Source organism: Cardiocondyla obscurior, linkage group LG11 (genome assembly GCF_019399895.1).
Source record: "Cardiocondyla obscurior isolate alpha-2009 linkage group LG11, Cobs3.1, whole genome shotgun sequence".
Taxonomy (NCBI): domain Eukaryota; kingdom Metazoa; phylum Arthropoda; class Insecta; order Hymenoptera; family Formicidae; genus Cardiocondyla; species Cardiocondyla obscurior.
This window is the reverse complement of record NC_091874.1, coordinates 2,028,308-2,047,949: the sequence shown is the minus strand read 5'-3', so window position 1 is coordinate 2,047,949 and position 19,642 is coordinate 2,028,308. Positions and strand designations below refer to the sequence as shown.

Below are 19,642 nucleotides of genomic sequence, written 5' to 3'. Positions count from 1 at the left end.
TCCGCGAGCCGCTTCCGGCAGAACGACAAGGGCCGCGGTATTGCGTTGCGAATATAATTGAGTTGAGTGTGATTCACAAAGACCCCTTTATCTTCAATTTTCGTCTCGGAAGGGTTTTTTTTATTTTTTAGGTTCTTGGTTTTGTTAACGTTCTTGTAATTATTATAATTATGTTGTTCTTACAGGCGAGGTATAATAATCTTTTTTTTTTATTTTATGTTTAATTGAAATGTTAGAAACATTTTCCAAATTATAGGAATAACGTAACTTATTTCTACGTTGTAGATGAAAAAAAAAAAGAATATACCGCAAAAAGAGCATTTGCCGTGAAATTTGCGTTACTCGGATTAACAATTACATTTCTACCCTCCGATAAATATATTCTAGCATACTGCTTCGGTTTTTCGCGCTGCGTATCGCGTAATGAATACGTTAATCGCCTCAGCCGGCGCAGGTCCTTTGTGTTTCTTCATTCGACGCACCGAGTAGCAATTCTATTTATCAATCCCTCCTCGTTTCTCCTCCCTTCGCGAGTTCCTCTCCCGGAACCCTTGTCGAAATTAAATTCTACTCTTTCACGCTTCCCCTGTCTCGTTCCGAATTACTTCCCTCTTCCTTTCCCCTTTCTCCCCTCCGGTCTGTTCTCTTCCACCACGCGGATAAAAACTTGGGCGCTTCTTCATTCGTGAAATCCCTGATCGAATTATCTCGTTACGCGTTTATCCCTTTACAAAACTCACGAATTAATTCTGATACGCGCCTGCATCGCAAAATGACGCGTCTCGTTCCCGATTTCGTCTCTTTTCGCGGCACCTAGCAAGTTCGGAGGAGAGTTACTTTCGTAAATTAGAGCTCGCTTTCATCTGCGTTCGAAGGGGAGGGCCTTTGTGGTCGTCGCAAATTATGGCCGGTGAAAGACGGCGCTTTTATCCGAAAGCAGGCGCCTGTGCGGATATTTTTCGCGAGGTACGGGGAAAGGGCCGCTCCTCGATGGCGAGAACGAAGCGAAAGCAAACGCGAAACGTTATTAATCTCCGTGGAGTAATCCGAAACACACCGGAGTGAATAAAGAGAGCGTTCCTCGGTGAGAGGGAGTGTTTGTCCGCGGTCCGTGTGCGATGCAACTTTTACCAACACATCGCGCATTTTGCCTCCACTAATTATTTGTCTCATTTTGTTTTCAGGTGAGTACGAATGATCTCCGCCAGTAGCCTGGATCCGGATTTATTATTTACGACCGGGTGGCTGACGTCAAAAACAGCTCCTGACGAAACGGACGCGGTAATTAAAATATACGACAGAATAAATACTGAATTTTATATAACGCTGGGTAGGGGGAAGGGTGTTTCCCCCTTCGCCTCGTTGTTTTTCCTTCGAGCGCCACGCGATTGCACTTCGGCCGTGAACGCGCGACGCATTAATTTATTAACGTGAATCGCGAAATCAACTAATCGCGGCCGCGCGAGCGATCATTATGTGCGCGTATTTATTACACGCGCTAATTACGCACGTCACGAGTCAGCCGTAAGTTCGCAGGGCGAAAAGCGGCCCCAGGGGGGGTGGGAGGGGAGGAGGGATTATTTTCCCGTCGACGAGCCATCGCGGCGATAATTCGCATTTTCCTCGGTATTAAGGTTCAAACCGTTTGATCGCGAGCTGTAAAGCGATTAATAGCAATTAATGACCGCCTGTCGAAATAAATCACTCTTATCGCTACGCGAGGCAACCCAATCTGTTTCTCGTCGCGATAAAAAGCAGCTGGATGAGTCAACGAGCGTGAATTGATTATCGCCCATCTTTCTGCTCGTGTCTTATCAAGGCGACAAGTTTTCTTTGAGCTTGAATCACGCGGCATGCTAAATCGGAGAAAATGCGCGTTAAATGAATGAAGCACCGTGAAAAAGAAGAATGATTTGAGCTATTAATGACGCTCGGATCAAGCGAATAATATTAGTTACATATTTATGTTATACAATTGATCGAATAATAGTAATAATAATTATTAATTACGTAATTACGTTATACAATTAGGCGAATTATAATATTATCTCTTTCCGATCCGCAGACGCGCACTGCCAATTCTCGTTTCGCCTGAATTTTCTTTTATTTCGAATTTGCGGTGTCGGTAAACGGAACTGAATCGTTTCGGGGGTTCTTGGAGCATCGAGCACGTCTTTCGCGTCCTCGGGCCCTTCTTTCTTTTGATATATACGGTAGCGGCCGTTACAGACGCAATCCCGCGGGTCGATAGTTGAAAAAGGAGCACGTATAAAGGAGGATATATTCTGCCGTAGCAATTTAATGACGCTCCTGCCAGCCGCGCGGCCTTTATAATAATAAGCGTCCTTTTAATAATGAGTGAACCGAGAAAATTGCCTCTATCGTTATCAGCGAAAGCTCCGCCTTGCGGACGCTTTTACTTCGGCATGAAATCATTATCGGCGCGAAAATATTTCACGCGCCGTCTGTGTGCGTTTGGAAACAAGGCGATAATGGCTCTTAATTTTTAAACAACGCGCCGGGAAACATTTATACATTCGTTAGCACGGATTTGCGAAGGCGACACCGAGCCGCGGCTCGTATTTATTGCAACGCGGTGGAAAATTTATAAATTATTGAGACACTCGGGCTCGATTTTCGACGAGTCCGTAGCTCTCGATAGATTAAACAAACAGCCTCACGCGTGTGCGGCACACACGTTTGAATGCCGCGCTTAAATTTCGTATCCGGTGGAAATATGTCGCGCGCGATAAAGCTCGCTCGATTTGTCCCGTGATGACGTATACAGGGCGCATTCCGTCTCTTGAAATTTTCAAACCTCTTCCGCGAGGCTTTATACGCGATATTGCCCACGAAAATGGTGCCCATATTTCGAGATGGTCTTAAATAAGGGATGGCGGTAACCTTACTCGCAAATCCACGGCGAGGATGCTGCCCCGTCGCCCCGTAAATTCTATGAAACCAAGACGCGGGGGAGGACCGACGATCTTCATATTGCCAGAAATTACCCAAATCGCCATTCTAAAAACGTTTTCCGCTTTGAAAAGCTGCCAAGTCCTGTTACATCTTTGTATATCTCTCCCGCTGTACATACTTCGTATTACGCGGTGAAAAATATTTTGTGCTCGCGTGGAAATTTTTCTGCAGCGGAAAAAACTTTTTTTTATTAAACGTCGAACTTTTCTGCGTTAAATTAATATTAACTGTTCGGTTATTAAATATTACATTTTTTTTGCGTTAATTTTTTTACGTATTATTCGCGTTGTCTTTTATATATCTGCTTTATGTTAAATTATATAAAAATTTGAATAGACAAATCGGGACATAAAACGCGTTAAATTTAATCAAACATTTTTTCTTTTTTTTTTTATTGTGTATCTTTTTCTTTTACCGCACATCCGAGCTTTCCCTGGTGAATCCTAGACTCGATCACGTTAATTCAAGTCGATCAGTTTTGCTTTCGAGATTTATCCTGAACTTCGGATGGGATCCTCAACATGGAGAAGAGATCCTGATTTACTCGCTCGAAGGCCTTCCGCTTTCGAAGGAAATTTCCTCTACGGCGATTTTACTTCGTTCTTGCCCAACGATCTTCTCGTTCCGAGTCGGCTTACTGCGCTCGGTCACGGCTCTTATTGCTCCTCTAGTCTGCACAATTAAGTAGGACTTTCCCCGATTTTTCTTTTCTTCCTTTTTTTCTTTTTTGGTTTATCCGCTCCTTTATTACCGTAACTTTTTTCCTTAATTTTGCGCTTCAGATATATTTTGCTATCGATCGCGGGACGGGCGGATTTCGAGGATAATACCGAATATTACGTAATGCTCCCCCAGTCATCCCGAAGGAGAGTAATTTCAACATCCCCATGTCAGTCGTGCCTCGCCCGACTTCATTGAACGCCGAGCTTCACGCGAGGCGGATCCGAAGCTATTATACAGCGTCTGATCCCCAGTTTAAGCTCGCGGATGTAATCGCGGGAAATGGGCATTGGCGGAGGGCTCGATCTGATAATCGTGCCGCGGGTCTGCACGTTCGTGCACACGTATTCCACCCGCAGGCTCCGCGCATCGCGGCGGAAGTGTGCCGGCTCGCAAGCGCACGATAATTGCCACGTGGAAACGTCAGTTCGTCTCGGGGTGTGCGCGATTACGTGTTGCGGAGCGTGTTTTTCTTTTTTTTTTATTTTTTTTATCCCACAGCCCGGACACACCGGCAAGCGGACCGCGGGCGAGAAATTACAACGTGTTCGCCGCGAAGAAACGGCTCGTGTTCGCGCAACTAAGCGTCGTCCGGTTCCGTTTTGTACGATCGGAAGTTTCTCTGACCGAAAGAAAAAAAAAAATTTATATAGTCACTTTTGGACTCGACTACATTTATTATTAGACATATAAAATTATGGTTGAGTTCCACGCAATTGTATTTTTCTCTCGCCGTGCGAAAATTGCGTCTCCTCGCGAAGCGCTCCACGGTTTTTGCGCTTCCGGATAAATGCAAGTCCCGTAAGCGTCCGGCATTTTTGCACACGCTGTTCCCCACGAAATCCACTTTCCCACCGTTACGTCGATCGCCAATCGCGCGTCCATTATTGTTCCCGAAATCCGTGGAAATCCGCGGCGCCGCGTTATCACAATGCGGCGTTTTTGCGCGCAATCTCCTCCCCAGCTCCCCCCTTGTTTTATTTTTCCCACCTGGAGCAGCGACGGGTGCTTTTTTGCGGCCGTTGCAAATAAACTATTATTGCGTATTAATTTTACAGCCACACCGACATGAAGACCGGCGACGAATCTCAGCTTTCCCGGCCGCGTTTCATCGTCTCGTACCGATAAAAAGAAAAACCGTCGCGAAAACTGCAACGGCAGGACTCCCTTTTTTGTAAATTGCATTTTTGTTACACTCTCCGACGTGCTCGTAAATTTTCTATTTATTTTTTTTCTTTTTTCCTTTTTTTTTCCGTCGGGGAAAAAAAACCGAGATAAACAACGGAAACGAGCGGCGAATACCAATGCTCGACAAAGTGCGCGTTCCCTTTGGCCCCCTTTCGCGCCCTCGTTCGTTCATTTTTCTCCGACAGGTACTTTCAGCGGAACATACCCGGAATTATGTGCACGCGGGATGCAAATGTCGACCCTTGTCCGGTTCACCCTCTTCCCTACGCTCGCGCGCGTACACACGTGCGCGTGTCGCTCCGGCATTCCTGGACGTCACGCTTCTCTTCGTGTCAGGGAAATAAAAGTGACGCGAGAAGGGTAAAAACGGAGGCGAGACCGCTACCGGCGGCGGCACGCGTGGCGTTAAAAATAGGGGCGGCCGTGTCTGAAAGGGGCTGAAAGCTCTGACCCGTTAAGCCGACCCACGGGGTCACGGGACGTTATCTGCGTCTTAATGCTACGCTATTTAAGTAATCCGCGAGATAACGATCTATCTCGTCGAGCTGGTTAATGTCAGACTGATGCCGGGCATAACGGCGGCAACCATCAGTCTTGAATACGAGGGAAGGAAATATAAAAAAAAAAAAAAAAAAAAAAAAAAAAAAAAAGTTGGCCTCTTCCACGAGTCTTTTTAACTATCATTAGCCCTCAAACGGAATACTAAGTCACAGCATCCCAACAGAGTTTTCAAATGTTAAAATTTTCTGACATTTTTGTTTCTCTTTATTAATGTTTGTCGTGTTTTTATTAATATTTGGCGTATCAATTAAAAAGAAAGCTTGAAAATTAATGTATTAGTTCTCGAAATGTAAATGAGAAAAAAGTTTAGTGCTTTTTATTTTTTTTCTTTATTTTTTATTTTTTTTTTAATTTTTTTATTTTTGTGAAGAATTCAGTCTTGAGTATATCAGAAGAATTTTTACCTTATACATGAACGAAAAAATGGTTGCGTTATTTCGAATACATACGTACATAACTTTTAATCTAAAACCAACGTTCTCAATTTGAAAAAAGTTGGATTTTTTATTCCGATTAAAACCTTCGGCTGTTTGTAATTAAAGGAGTTCACAAAGCACGCTGTTTATCGACGTCGCGTCGTCGTGGTAGCAGGTTATTTAAAAAATCATGTACTTTTAGTCGAAGTATTTTAACGCGGCGTATTAATGAAGGATTTTATATGAAGCTGCAAAAATGTTTATTATTGCGAGCATAATGAGCAAAAGCAACGCGACGACCGTTGTTTGTCCGTTTTGCAAAATTATTTTGCGACAAAATTGAATAACGAACGCGACTTTTTTCGGAGAGTCGCGCAAAAAGCGTGCGCGCTGCTTTTTAAAAAATGTTTTCGTAATGTTGTATCGCGCTCAAAGCGCCGCGAGACGTAATGCTGTAATTTCGCGAGGTCCGGCGTGTGTTTTACGTAGCGCGCCGCATGGACGACATTGGAAAAATTCGCTGGGAGATTTACGCGTGACGTGCCGCGATTCGAGCCGCTCGAGCGCTTAATTTCGCGGCGGATAGCGCGACAATTTGAAGCCGGGTCCATACCGGAGGACGATGTAAAATGGAAATGCGATTGGCCGGCGCAATAAACGGGCGCCGATAAGCGACACGATTCCCGGACGTCTCCGCCGTCTTTCTCGCTGTTGCCCGCCGCGTGTTTTATATTTTCTCGAGCCCGCGGCTCCGCAAAGGGACGTCCGGTCGCGTATTTACGCTGGGGCTGCATTTACGGGTGGTACTTGCGATTCGCTTCGGAAAAAAGTGAGGGGGAAAAAAAAAAATGAAGAGAGAACAGAGAGCTTTTCGCGTCGCGAGGAAACGAGAAAACGCGCCTGCCGGATGGCGTGCTTGCGTTCGACTCGCTTTTCGCGTCGCGAGCGCGGGAAAATGGGCTGAAAAGGGGGATAAAAAAATAACACACCCATGTCGCGGAGTACGTTTTGCCGGTCGGCCTCGGAAAAACGTGCGGAATTATAAAGGAACGGGAATTAACTCGCCCTCGCCGTGTGCGTGACGTCCGTCGACACGAAAAAGGGAGAAAGAGAGAGGTCGGATCGCGGCCGCGCGACGCGACGAAAGGGCTCTGAAAAGGGAGCCATGCGTTCCGGGGACCACGCTCTAAAGTTAGAGATGTGTACGCAGTGTAAAGCTAACGGGACAAGGGGGAAACGGGAAGATTCCTTTGAGGGCCGTGATGAAACTCGAGCCGCGCAAAACCCGCACCCGCATGTGCGGGGTTTATCAGCTGAACGCTATCTGAAAGACGCGCGCCGACCTTTCGATGTTAACGTCGTCTCCCGTAACGTCTCTCGCAACGTTTCTGACAGGGAAAGAGACTATTTTTCTCTCTTTTTTTTTTTTTTTTTTGTTTTCCCTTCCGACCGCGCCGGTAGTCGCAATACGTAATCGGTGGCTCATCCGAAGACTCTTGACGACGTTCAACCGTTTAAAGCGAGGGAGAAAAAAGGAGCAAGAAGACGCGCGTCCGTCGTTCGCGACCGCGAGATTACGTAATATGGCGATATGGAAATGCGAGGCGAACGTGGGATCACGATCTTTTTCCGCGTCGATGCGGACGGAAAGAGTAATGAGGTGAACGATGTATCGACTGATCTTCGCCTACCGCGCGCTCGGCGCAGGATGAGAAAAAGGGGCAGGCGCGAGCCGGGAAGAGAAACGAAAAGGGCGAAGCGGGAGCGGGCGTCGCGTCGTAAAGGCTTTCCCGAACAAATTACGAGCGGCGAACGGAGGGCGGTTTGAGTTACAGACACGCGCGGCCAGAAGCGCGGTGCTAAATATTAGAATAGAAAAGTGAGAGCGCTCCTTTGAGAGGCGTGCTTCACTGATGAAACTCGAGCACGAAAAGCAGCGGAATACTCGCCGCGGTTCGCCGGACCAGCGTTTTCCTTTCCAGTGCCGCGTTATAAGTCAGAGTCGCCCTGATGTGCGCCTATGTGTGCGCGCGCCTGTGTTTCTGTGCGCGTGCAATGCACCGACACGCACCCGAAAAGCCAAACGGGCGCTTCATCGTCGTGCAAAAGCCCTGCCCCGGAAATTCCGGTCCGACTCGCGGCAAAGCGCCTCGTTGCTTACGAATCGATTAACGCTACTCGCGCCGCACATCTACCGGAATGCCGTTTGCGAAACATACGTACATTCGTTGCCGCTCGCTGGTTTGGTACAATTGCTCGCATATCTCCGTATTTAGATTCCCGTGAGTCGCGCGAAACAAAGGACTCATTTTTTGCGAACGGCGCTTGGACCGAGGAATCGTTTTACCGTCGTGGATCGTCAATGCCCGACTTCACGAACGTCAATGGACCCTTGTCCCCGTTTCCTAAGATGAGCCGCGTCGTCTCTGGCGCGATTAAATGCGACTCCCCGATATCTCGCTCGTGTTCGGATGGGAATCTTATCGCCGGCGACTTATCGGCACCGGGCGATCTCTCCCGGCCGCCGCTATATCTCGCGTATCCGGTTCGTGTACCTTTCCCCGGGTCGGGGAAACCGCCGCTCCCTTCGCGCGTGGTGTCGGGAAAAGTATAGAGCAGCGCGCTAATAGCGGCCTGTAATTATAAGTTCACCCTCGCGCCCTCCCCTCTATCCGCAGCCTAGCCGGCGGCCCTATCATTCGGTTACCTTTTGCACTTTGATTACTACCTGCAGCACAAGCCGCCTTCTCCCTTCCGACCTGCACGTCACCGTTGGTCATCGTTGAACGCCACACCGTTGACCATCGACCGAATCATCAGGGGTCTCTTTGCGGGCGGCGCGCAACCCGCGAAATAGCACGATTCCCAGGAGGGAAGTGGCACGGGGGGATGAAAATGTATTCCGGTGCTCTCGGACGGGACCGGATGGCGATGAAATGGCGCGGCGCGAAAGAAATCCACGACGATTACGTCGGCCATTAATCCGATCGCGCTTTGTGGCTTTTCGGTCGAAAATCAAAAGTAGTGCTCGCTCTCGTGATTTTTTTTTTGATTTTTTTTATTTTTTTCAGTCTCTTTTCCTCCCCCCGAGCGCTCGAGCGAGACGCGAGTGGACGCGACTCGTTTCCGATCAATCGGTCCCGGTTTTGGAGCGCGAATAGCGTCACTCCGGGCACGGACCTTTTCACTCCGGCGGCAAGGGAGATCGCGGGGGATCGATAATAATTATGATCCACCCCGGGACCGCCTTTCGACGTTGGGGCATGTAAAGAATTAAGCGCGTTTTGCTCGGTCTATAGAATAATTATTGTCGGATATCGGCGCGCAAATGCACCGTTATATTGCCCGCAAATTGCATCGGCGATTCTCTAAGCATAAGCTATACCCTTCAATTGTACGTTCTGGATAACAATTGCTAGTCTCTCTTGTGTTTCTTCTCTTTTTTTTTCCCCCTCTTTCCTCTGTACTTCGCTCTTTCTCTCTTTAATATGTAAAATCGCGCGAGTGGATGGCGGTCAAACGCGGCAAGATACAAAAGGAATTCACGATGATTGCGCGAGTTATTTAATCCCGTTGCGAACGTTACATTTTTCATCGCCATCCTCGCGCTTTAAAGAGCAAATTGCGTATATTTTGCGCTCTCGAAAGCTCGCGGTGTTTATTTCCCCGCTTGTGTCAGCTGTAACGCACGGCGAGGGGCGCCGGGGACCCAGCAGTTCTGATTAACAGCGTAATCCGATCGCTCTTAATGATACGGACATTCGATAGCGTTGCGCGCGGTAATAAATTCCCGATCGCTTGACTGGCGATAATCACTTTTGAAGCTTTCCCCGCCGTTTTATTCGCGGGACACGTAAATAGGCTGGTTACGAGCCGTCACGACATTCATCGGCGAAATTAATGCAAAATGCCGGGCAGATGCGGTGCGCAAAAGAAAATTTCCTTATGGCGCTTTATCGAAGAGTTCAGCTACGAGGCGTTCACCCTTTTCTCGTTTGTCGCGACCGCAAAAGTACGTTCGAGGTTCGCCCACGCGAAACTTCCCCCGTCGACGTGTAGCTTGTGTGACTTTTATATTGTAAAAGCGATTTTATTATTTGCCCGTAGGTAATTGTCATTGTATACACTGAGAGGAAAATATATGTGTCGTTGTTTAAACCCATTTATACATTTTTTTAGAATTTTAAAATAATTGGAAGTACTACGTTTTATTAAAAAAAAAAAAAAGAAATTGTGAATATGATTAAGACAATTATAAATGTAATTAAGTTTATCGTATTTATCTTTGAAAATATAAAAATTTGGGTCGAAAAGTAACTATATATTTCTTTTCTTTCGGTGTTGATAGTTGATTTTACTGGTGACTTATGCAGGAAACATCCGTCGCGTTAGTTCGATCTGTCCGCGGAGGAGACGCGGCGAAAGAAGCGGGTGACGTTACCGCGTTAATTTCCCGCGACAATCGCGGCGACACCGACGTTTTAATTAGAACGACCGCCGTATTGAAACAACGTGCTCGCAAATAAGACCGGGACTCGCGCGTTTTCCACTTTCTCCTTGTTCCTCTCTGCTTTCTCGCGCCGCGACCCTTTCAATTAACCGCAATTTCGAGCAAGATCCGTGCTTAACGAGCCCGGCCGCGCGCGAAACAATACGCCGGGCGCGTCTGATCGAGCGAGTTAAAGCGACAAGAGAGGGCGGAATGTGGACCGCGGCGCTCATTCAACCTCGTTAAGATCCCGATCTCGCGTACCCCGATCTCGCGGGCATCGATCCGCCCGGCGGTTCGCCTTCGTCGTAAGCTGCATCCTCGTCGGACGCGAATAAACGGAATTCGCGTCACGCAACGCGGTCGCCCAAGAGAGGCGCGCTCGTAACGATCATTGACACGCGGCGAAGATAAGATACGGACGTAAATAGAATTGACGGCGGGGGACGTCTCGATTTTTGAGAGAGCGAGCGGCATCGTCGTCCCTCGAGAAGGCTGCGACTGCCGTGGGTAGATATGACCGATCGACGGGCGACCTCCAGATCTCGGCGCGTTTCTCCGCCTCGAATTGTCGAGGCATCGATCGTTCGCCTTCTCGCTATTTGCGGAATGTAAATATTACGATACTTACACGCGCAATTGGCGACGCCGGCTCGGACGTCGCGTAACAATTTTCCTCGCGCGACTACTCAGCGAAGTTATTAATTATTCCGCGCGGCTATTCTTCGCGGGGAGGAGACGACCGGGGAGAGAGAGAGAGCGGCGCAACTTGAGAATTTCAATTGCTACCCCGCGGAACTTGCAATTAGCCTCGCGACTATGGCCGTGCACGGTCGATTCGCGGCCCGTAAGTGGGATGTACCGGAGAGCGCCTACGTATTTGTAACGATTACACGCGGCGCCCGCAGTCGATACGCTGCGGTTGTAACCGGGGTGTTGCCCGGAACGAGTCCCGCAGTTGAATCCCTCGATTTTCCTCTGGTCGCTTGGAAAACGCCGCTTTTATTCACACGGTAAAACAATTTTAGTTTCCCCCGATTAGTATTTTGCATTCATTTACGCGAAGCAGGTGTGTTAAAAAGTAACGTTAATAGTACGTTGACTAAATTGCAATTTACTTCTATAATTATTTTAAAATTCAAACGTGGCATTTGATGAACATTGATGGAATCAAAATGCTTTTCTCGGAGTATTAGAAATATTCGAGAACTTCAAGGTACGCTCGGCTAATTTTATCTTAATCTTTTCTTCATCGGATATATTCGACGCGGCTCGATCGTTCTAAGTCAACGTGCAGAACGGACTGACGCCGGGGGTAACTCGCTCGCCCGAGATAAAAGTTTCGCGCAAAGTCGCGCGTGCGATTTTCGAGAGCCACCCTCCGTCACGTCCGCGCGCGCTCCTCGTACCTCTACGTTATTATCATGTCGTTCCGTTAGCTCGCACACCGAGACCTAGTTACACCACGTTCAATCTGCCGACTCGCGGATCCCGGGACGTCAATCCGGACGAGCGAGAGACGTTGTACACGCCGCAGCATCCCGCGCTGTAATTTCGCGGACGAGCGAGGACGAGATCTATCTCGATTTGATACACCGCGAAGAGTATATTTACTTTTGGACCCGGCCATAATTTTATCTCCTTTTTTTCCTTTTCTTTCAATGATTATTATACGGCTGAATAAATTTGCGTTACTAATTATATTTACTTCGTCTAATTATTAAATATAATTATTTCTCAATTATAAATATAATCGAGCCAGTGGAATATTTATCGTTGAAAGTGTTACAAAAATTATGCCTGGGTACGAAAGTAAGTGTAATCTTCTCGCAACATCTGATCGACTCGATTGCATTTATAATTTATTCGTTTGTCGTTTAGAAATATTAGGAAATTATTTTATCGGATTTGAAAGCGACTGTTGTATTCTACCAGTGTGGAATGATGGTTTTTGAGTCGGCCGATAGGTATATGTGCGCAGATACGGGTTACGTAGGTTACCAGCGGTATAAATGCCACGAGGACGAACCGAGGGCGCGCGGATATAACCGTATATCATTGTTCTGCGAAACTTCCGGGAGCCTCCTGGCACGTCCTGCCGCGTGATTTCGGCGGCCGAGCGTCGTCCACGTGTTTCAGTCCGTTGAACGAGAACTCGGGGTAGGAGCTACGGAGATTCGCGGTTAAAATACCCTTTTACAGTAGCACGAATCGGGCATCGCGTGCCGCCCTTCGATCTCGCATCGAACGACGATGCTGAGAACGAGAGGAAACGCGTGCACGAAAGGAAATAGAAATTTCCTTCTCCCTTTTTGCGAGGAAGGACCTCTGCTATTTTCCGCGACGACTGGGGGGAATTTTCCGGGGTTTTCGCTCGGGCTCTCGCAAATAATCTTGGACGGTCCTTCCTTCTCGAGGGCAGCATCCCGCAGGACAACGAGTACCTCGTAATCTCCTTTCGTTATATAGTTGCGCGGCTCTAATGGGTCGTTAAGTTCCTATTGCGAGCCTCGACCGATAGTCCTGGTTACGTGTAAAGAGAAGTCAGCTACCGGTGACAATTAAAGGGTTCCTTTTGCGGCGCGATGCGGTTTTTAACCACGGAATTTCGTTTGTACCGAGGAGAAAATAAAAAAAGAAAATAATAAAATAAAAAAAATGCAAAAAGAGGCTTGCCGGTAATTATCGAAACATCGAACGTGCCGTGCATAGAAGATGGTTTTCAATTACTCGCTAACTAGAAATCCGGCTCTGTCGCGGCTCGCGCGCGCCAAAAACACAGGACTTCCGTCGCTGCTTTGAACCAGAAACCGGCGCGCCGCCACAGAGGGTGGTTCTTTTCCTCGGCGATGCGGTCAAAGTGACGCAAGGGGGACGCAAAATTTTCAGAGTCATCCAGAGAAAGCGAGTGCTATAATACTCTGCATGTATGAACGCATACGTGGTCGGAAAAGTTAATTTTTACCAGAGAGAAAGAGTTAATTTCACCCGCATGTTTTTTTTTTTTTTTCTTTTTCTTTGGATTATTAATTGTACTTTTGAGCACCTAAACGTTGGGAATCGAATACTGTTAATGGTAATATGCTCGTTATTCGATTTTTAATGTCGGAGAAACGAACCTCGCGCAGCTGCGTTTTTTTAAGGTCCCTGATTAAAAATTAGGATTCAATTTGAATTAAAAAAAAAAAACCCCAATATCCGGTTCAGTGAACTTTGCTTCCATCGATTTGTCATATTGCAATCTAATCTCAAACTTAATCTCTGATACCCAATGCTGGTTCTGCATTAATCGCGAACAGCCGGCTGCGCCCCTGCGACAGCTGACGAGTGTCGAGCTTTACGTGTAGAACTCAAGCCTGACTGGTTGCTGCAATTCGCAATCAGCTGCTCGCGATTAATGCAGATCAAGCGTAACGCGTGGCGCTTTGAATATCACGCTCGTTTCCCGATCGTTGTGAAAAAGACCGCACGTGAAGGGTAGACGGGAAGCAGAAGAGACCTAAGCCTCTTATCCCGAGCTTAATTCGACTCGTAATCCTTCGCGGCGAGTCCGGGGACGTAAAGTCCGGCTCGCGAGTAGCGCGCGGACGAGAAGTTTCTTCGCCCTTAAGACTCACCGTCGAATGCGGCGCGAGCAAGTAATAGGTACGCGACCGGATAATGCTACTTCGCGTCTTCAAATGGCAGTGCAAATGGCACGGGAAGTCGGCAAGTCCTTTTCAGAGGCTTTGCGCGGCTCGGCGGCGAGTCCATTTTTAATCAGGCTCAAGGCTCGGGCTCGAAGTTCGAGCACGAGTACGCCAAGATGATTCCTACGTTTGTCCGAATCGCTCCGCTCGAACGCAAATCACGGCGGGTCCCTTAAATAATTTTGATTGTTCGCGCCGGACGAGTAGCCACTCGCGATGGAATTTTCGCGACAGCTCTCTACCTTCGCTCGAAACGTGAAATAAACACCGATTCGACCGGAGGCTCGTATTTCCGCGCAGCGTCCGGCGATAAAAATGCCGAGGGAATGATCTTTATAGCACGAGACTCGCGCCGAGAGACTGCGGCGGTGGTGTTTGGTCCGCGCGCAGGGGCTGCTCGATGGAATCGCGGGAGATAGAACAATGCGAACGGAAGGAGACCATCGGAAAACGAACAACTCGGTGCCGCGCGTACTTTTGTGCCTGCCGAGAGAGACGTAATCGCAAAGCACGCGCCACGGGTCTTCCACACCGCGCACGTTGGGCGAGAAAAAGGCGAGGTAAACCGCCGTGTGTTCCTCTTTGCGGGTGTACGTGTGTAATAAAATGGCTAAGGGGAAAATGTGGTTATGGAATTTAATTACGGTCCACCAGCGCGCATTACGTTAAAACACTTTGCTGTAAAAATGCATCTTGATCGCCGATAGCGAGCCGGCAATCGTCTCCGCGATACTCGCGCTCGGGTTCTTCATCGTTCGAATTGTTAAATAAGTGACCTGATTTGCTTCGCGCATTGACGTAAATTGGCTGCGCCGTTAGGTGCAACGATCCTAATTTATTTACTAAAATTTTTGAGCTTATTTCACGTAAAACAAATATGTCAAATAAGTAATACAAATACCATGCAAAAAAAAAGAAAAAGATAAGCTAAACTAAAATTGATTTTATTTTAATATTTAAAACAAATATAATTATTCATGATATGACAAATTATTATATTCACAAATTATTATATTCACGATTTAAAAATGTTAATTAAATAGAAATTGAAAGCAAAACTTTTATATAAATGTAAAACTCGGCGCCGATATCGGACTGATGATAAATTAAGACGAATCTTCGCGGCCGGCGTGTCTCGATTTTCGGCAGTATTTTCGGTCATCGGGGGAGCATCGATTTCGACCCGGAGATCTTTCTTCCTCCCCTTCTTCCTCCCCGAAATATCATAAGCCGTAAGTTTCGTTGCCCCGGATATTCGACCGGCGTCGGCCGAAACGGGGATAATCGATATGCTTTATCGTGCTGAATTATTCAAGCTCTACTCGGCCCGCTCGACTTTCGGCGTCGGCCGAACCGAGCGTGGTGTTCCAAAAGAAAAGTTTGATATCCGGCCGAATGTATCGCCGGAATCGTACGCGATCTCCTTCAAATAGAAGCTTAATAACGTTTCCTTCATTCGCGTTGCACGTCATTCACGTCGCTCGCGTTCCTTTTCTATAATATCTTCCGAGGAAATTTCGCCGAGTGTCTGGCAAGGATATCGTTTTATGCGCTAATTAAAACGGATGTAGACATCGGGGTGAACGAGATAATCCAGGGCAGCAAGTGGAGCAAGGCGTAAAAAAAAAATAAAAAAATAAAATTGCGCGAGGTTATTGATTTAGAGAATTATTATATTCGACGGAGAGAAACAAAAAAATACTCGAGTTTGTTTGCGTTTCTTGACTGAAAAATGGGCGGCTTGTCGCCTTGTTTGTGTTTCTTATCGGCTATAATCCGGGCGGCTATATGCTCCTGTTGATTTTCTAAACAACTTTCATGCCAATCGATTTCCGGCGCGTCAAAGCGGCTCCCAGATTTATCCCGGAAATCCGGATGCATTCCGCGCTTAACTTTTGCTATTTCGGGAGAGGTAAAAAAAAAAAAAGAAAGAAGGAAAACAAAAAATTGGGTGTTTGAAAAATTTATGTCGCTTTAAGCAGTCTTTTTTTAAAACTTATAGCCGACTAAAATCTACTTTGCAGCTCGCAGTAACAACGATTGTGTAACAAGGAATATTAAAATAGGTCGAGCGCTAAATTTAGGGAATTTATTCCCATAAAGTTACGTGTTGCAAGAGCTAAAGTTGTATTTGGAAAATTGGAAAGATTATTTGTTACACAAATTAAACTTTACAGTATACGTTATTCAACCGCATGTGTTACAATCTGTGCCCAATCCGGTTTTAAACAATATTTAACAAAATATCGCATATTTACACTGCATGTGGTCGATCAGTCGACGTAATATCCCCGTTTATTATTTACTTTCGCGATATGTAATTATTATTATTGGGACGATTATTATTTGGAAACCCCGTTTCGTCGGCGGTTTCAAGAAAGTCAGTACGCTTTTGTCGCTTAAAGTCCGTTTACCGCAAGCTTACCGCGGAGCTTCTCGAAAAGAATGCTCCGTCGTTTGAGGTGGAAATTATATCTGCGCGATCTCGCGCTAATTGCCAACCTCCGTCGAGCTCTTCGCTTATTAAACCGTCGCGCGCCGCCGAGACCACGCTGGATAATTCACGAGCGTTGAAAACACGGGTCCGTCTGATTTACGCGGCGAGGGACTCGTCGACTCGCGGGGACAATTTCGGAATCGTAGATTCGCCAGACTTAAAATTCCAACCGCGCAGAATTTTCAGCGCCGGTCGAGCCCAAATTTCGTAGAGCGAGATCTAACTTGAAGCGAGCGAACGTTCAAACGACTGACATTGATTCACTCTGAAATTTACCGTGAAAAAAGTGAAAAATTTCACTTTTCACAATAGTAAACACGTTTTTGATTTAAATTGAAGCGAATGTATCCGTTTATTTTTATATTATTTATTACTTTTTTTAAAATAAACTGAGGCAAGTTACGATTCAGAGCGTTAACGAACAAGGATCAGGAAATTAAGCATACGTGGCGTTTAAAGACTCGTGTCACTTAGATCATCGCCTCGGGCTTAACGAGAGAAAGTTTTTTTTTTTCGCGTCATCCCCCTCGTATCTATACCGCATTCGTTCTCTTTTTTCCTCAAGTGGCGGGCTCCTCATTCCACGACAAGAGCGCGTGACTTCGGGAATTTCGGTCCCCCTCGGGGGAAACTACTGCGGGACAGTCACTCTCGTCTCGTTCTCGTGCTCTCGGGACGATCGTTTGGCTGAATAAACGATCGGCCGGGAAAGTCATCTCGTTACTTTACGACGCTTCCGTCGGTGGCTCGGGGCGGATTTCGTGGGCGGCTGGCGTCCGATGAAGGGGCCTCGTCCCTTTCCGTACACCTCTTGCACCCGCGTTTCACTTCTAATTCCCTCGACTCGCGGCCGAGTCCTCGCCTCGAATCGATCCGGCCGAAGTTATTATTGTTCGCGTTTCCCCTCGCGAGCCCGGTACGATAAATTATCGCCCGCGCGGTGATAAATAATCGGCCGCGCGCGGATGGCGCCGCGGTGAGAACAATGTTCTCCAGGCGAGCTCGGGAAGTGACCCGGGGAGACTTCGCGACTGTCACGTGCACGCGTACGAGTTATCAGCGGTTAAAGTTCTCCGCCGCGGGCGAGGGCGCGAGGCGACTCCGCGCGCGGTCGTTAATTCCGTTTGCGAGAGAACGGGGCCCAATTTGCCACCCTCGATTTCCACCCGCGTCGTACAAATTGCAATCTTTCGCCACGCGCCGCCCACTGTTAATTTCCGGTTTGCCGGTCGTTTTGTAGGGGCGTTGTCGCGGCGACGAGGGGGAGGCACGAGGAGGAAAAGAAATTGGGAGTACACGCGCGCGAAGATCGGAAAAATTAACCGAGCTGCTCTCCGTTCTTTCTTTCCGCGAGAGAAAGGGAGGGGAGAGGGAGAGGAAAGAAAAGAGAAGAGAAAAAAGACCAGGGGAACTAGCGGGAATCGAGTCGCCGCTTAATCCTCGGCGAGAGTTCCTCTGTGGAACGACTGCTTCCACCGGATGAGACGTTACTCGAAAGTAATCCAAGAAACGCGGGTGTGCGAGAGCGAGGGATCGCTGAAGATCTTAAATGCAGCTGCGATCGCGTAATTGATGGATTAAGTCGCTATCGCGAACTTGCCGCAGTCTTTCTTTCGATCGTAGATTCCCTATATAGCGTACATATCGAGTTAATTTGCTCTCGACCGTCTTTCGCTGACAGGCAAACTTGCCTAATCGCCCTCGTTCGCACGTCGAGATCATCGTCGACCGTCGAATCGCACGGAAACCCCGCGATTTGCACGCGCTTTTTTTTCGTAATCATCCGGGGAATGATATCGCCGAGGTTACAGTCCTTTTTAACGCGGCGCGTAAATCTCCCCCTGGCCGTGAACGCGGCAATGCTCCTCGGGGTTTACGAGGCGGACGCGGATATCCCGCGTTCGAATTAAAAATAAATTGAGTGGCTGGCTTCCTTCGGGGATTCACGCCGTCTCTCGAAATAGACTCGCGGGGAAGGAAAGCGAAACGTATATACACCGGGAGTCCCGATGAAAGTAATCTGCGGGTGAAAATTTCACCGCCGAAAATTAACGATCGTAATAGAGCCGCGTGGACGAATTGGCAGCTCTTTATTTTTCTTCTTTTTTTTTTTTTAAATCTCGCGTTTGGAGAAAAAGAAACGTGACGCTTTGTGATTCGTTGCCTTATAAATATTCGTAAACTGCTGATTGATAGTGACCTGATTACTTATCTTGTTTAAATAAAGTGGTGACTTATAATTGAATAACTTTATTTATATAGCTGATTAATTAAATCGTCATGTTTATTTATAATAGGTATATTGATTGATAAACTTTGTCAATGTAAATTATGAAACGAGTGCAGAGGTCCGTGGCGATAGTTCAATTACTGTATAATTTTTTTTTTTTTGTAGAAAAAGAGAGAAGCAAATATCTATTATTAATATTCGATAGTTAAATAAAAAAAAAGAGATAACTAGAAATAAAAAAAATACAATTCAGAAAACTCTATCTGGGAAAGAAAGCCAAGAAAATAAAGTTTTTGTAAAACTGTGCGTGATTATTATATTGCACATGCGTTTAACTACGCGCTCAAATAATAATAAAAAAAATATATAAAAGAAAATGAAGAGATTTAATTGTTGTCGTTTTTCCGCGATGCTGATTGCTTCTCTCGCTCGACTCGCTTTGCGCCACGAGAGTAAATGTCGGTCGTAAAGAAATTACAGTTCGTCAGATTTAAGCGATAACATTATCGTGATGCCTCGATAACATTCGCGGAATAAAATGCTTAATTGTAAATAGCTAATAAATATATAATAATTAGATTTAATTGTTAAACATGCCATGCGCAAGTTACGCTCCTTTTCGCGCTAATATTATTTTGCATTATAATATTATTATTACCTTTTTTTCACATATAATAAATAATTCTCTAAAACGCAGATAATGTGAAAAATATATATTTTCGACTCGCCGTTTCGATATGCAGCGAGAGGCGAAGTTATGCAGCCACGATAGCTACGACGACCCAGTAACAAGCGAATCAAAAATTTAAATTCTAGAGATGTTTAAAATAATACCCAGCCAACATCATTCATTGCAAACCGCGGCGTTTGTAGTTG

The 19,642-nt window shown here is 46.7% G+C and overlaps 1 protein-coding gene across 4 annotated transcripts in view; it reads left to right on the top strand.

Moving 5' to 3' along the window:
- Positions 1-19,642, top strand: part of Shg (E-cadherin shotgun) — a 133,939-nt gene that overhangs the window by 67,447 nt on the left and 46,850 nt on the right. Inside the window, exon 1 of one of the 4 annotated variants that reach the window (XM_070663570.1) lies at positions 1,263-1,281. The exons of the other annotated variants lie outside the window; for them this stretch is intronic. The gene's annotated coding sequence lies outside the window, so the exon portion shown is untranslated. Of the gene's footprint in view, positions 1-1,262; positions 1,282-19,642 lie in introns of those variants that run through there. 4 annotated transcript variants of the gene reach the window in all.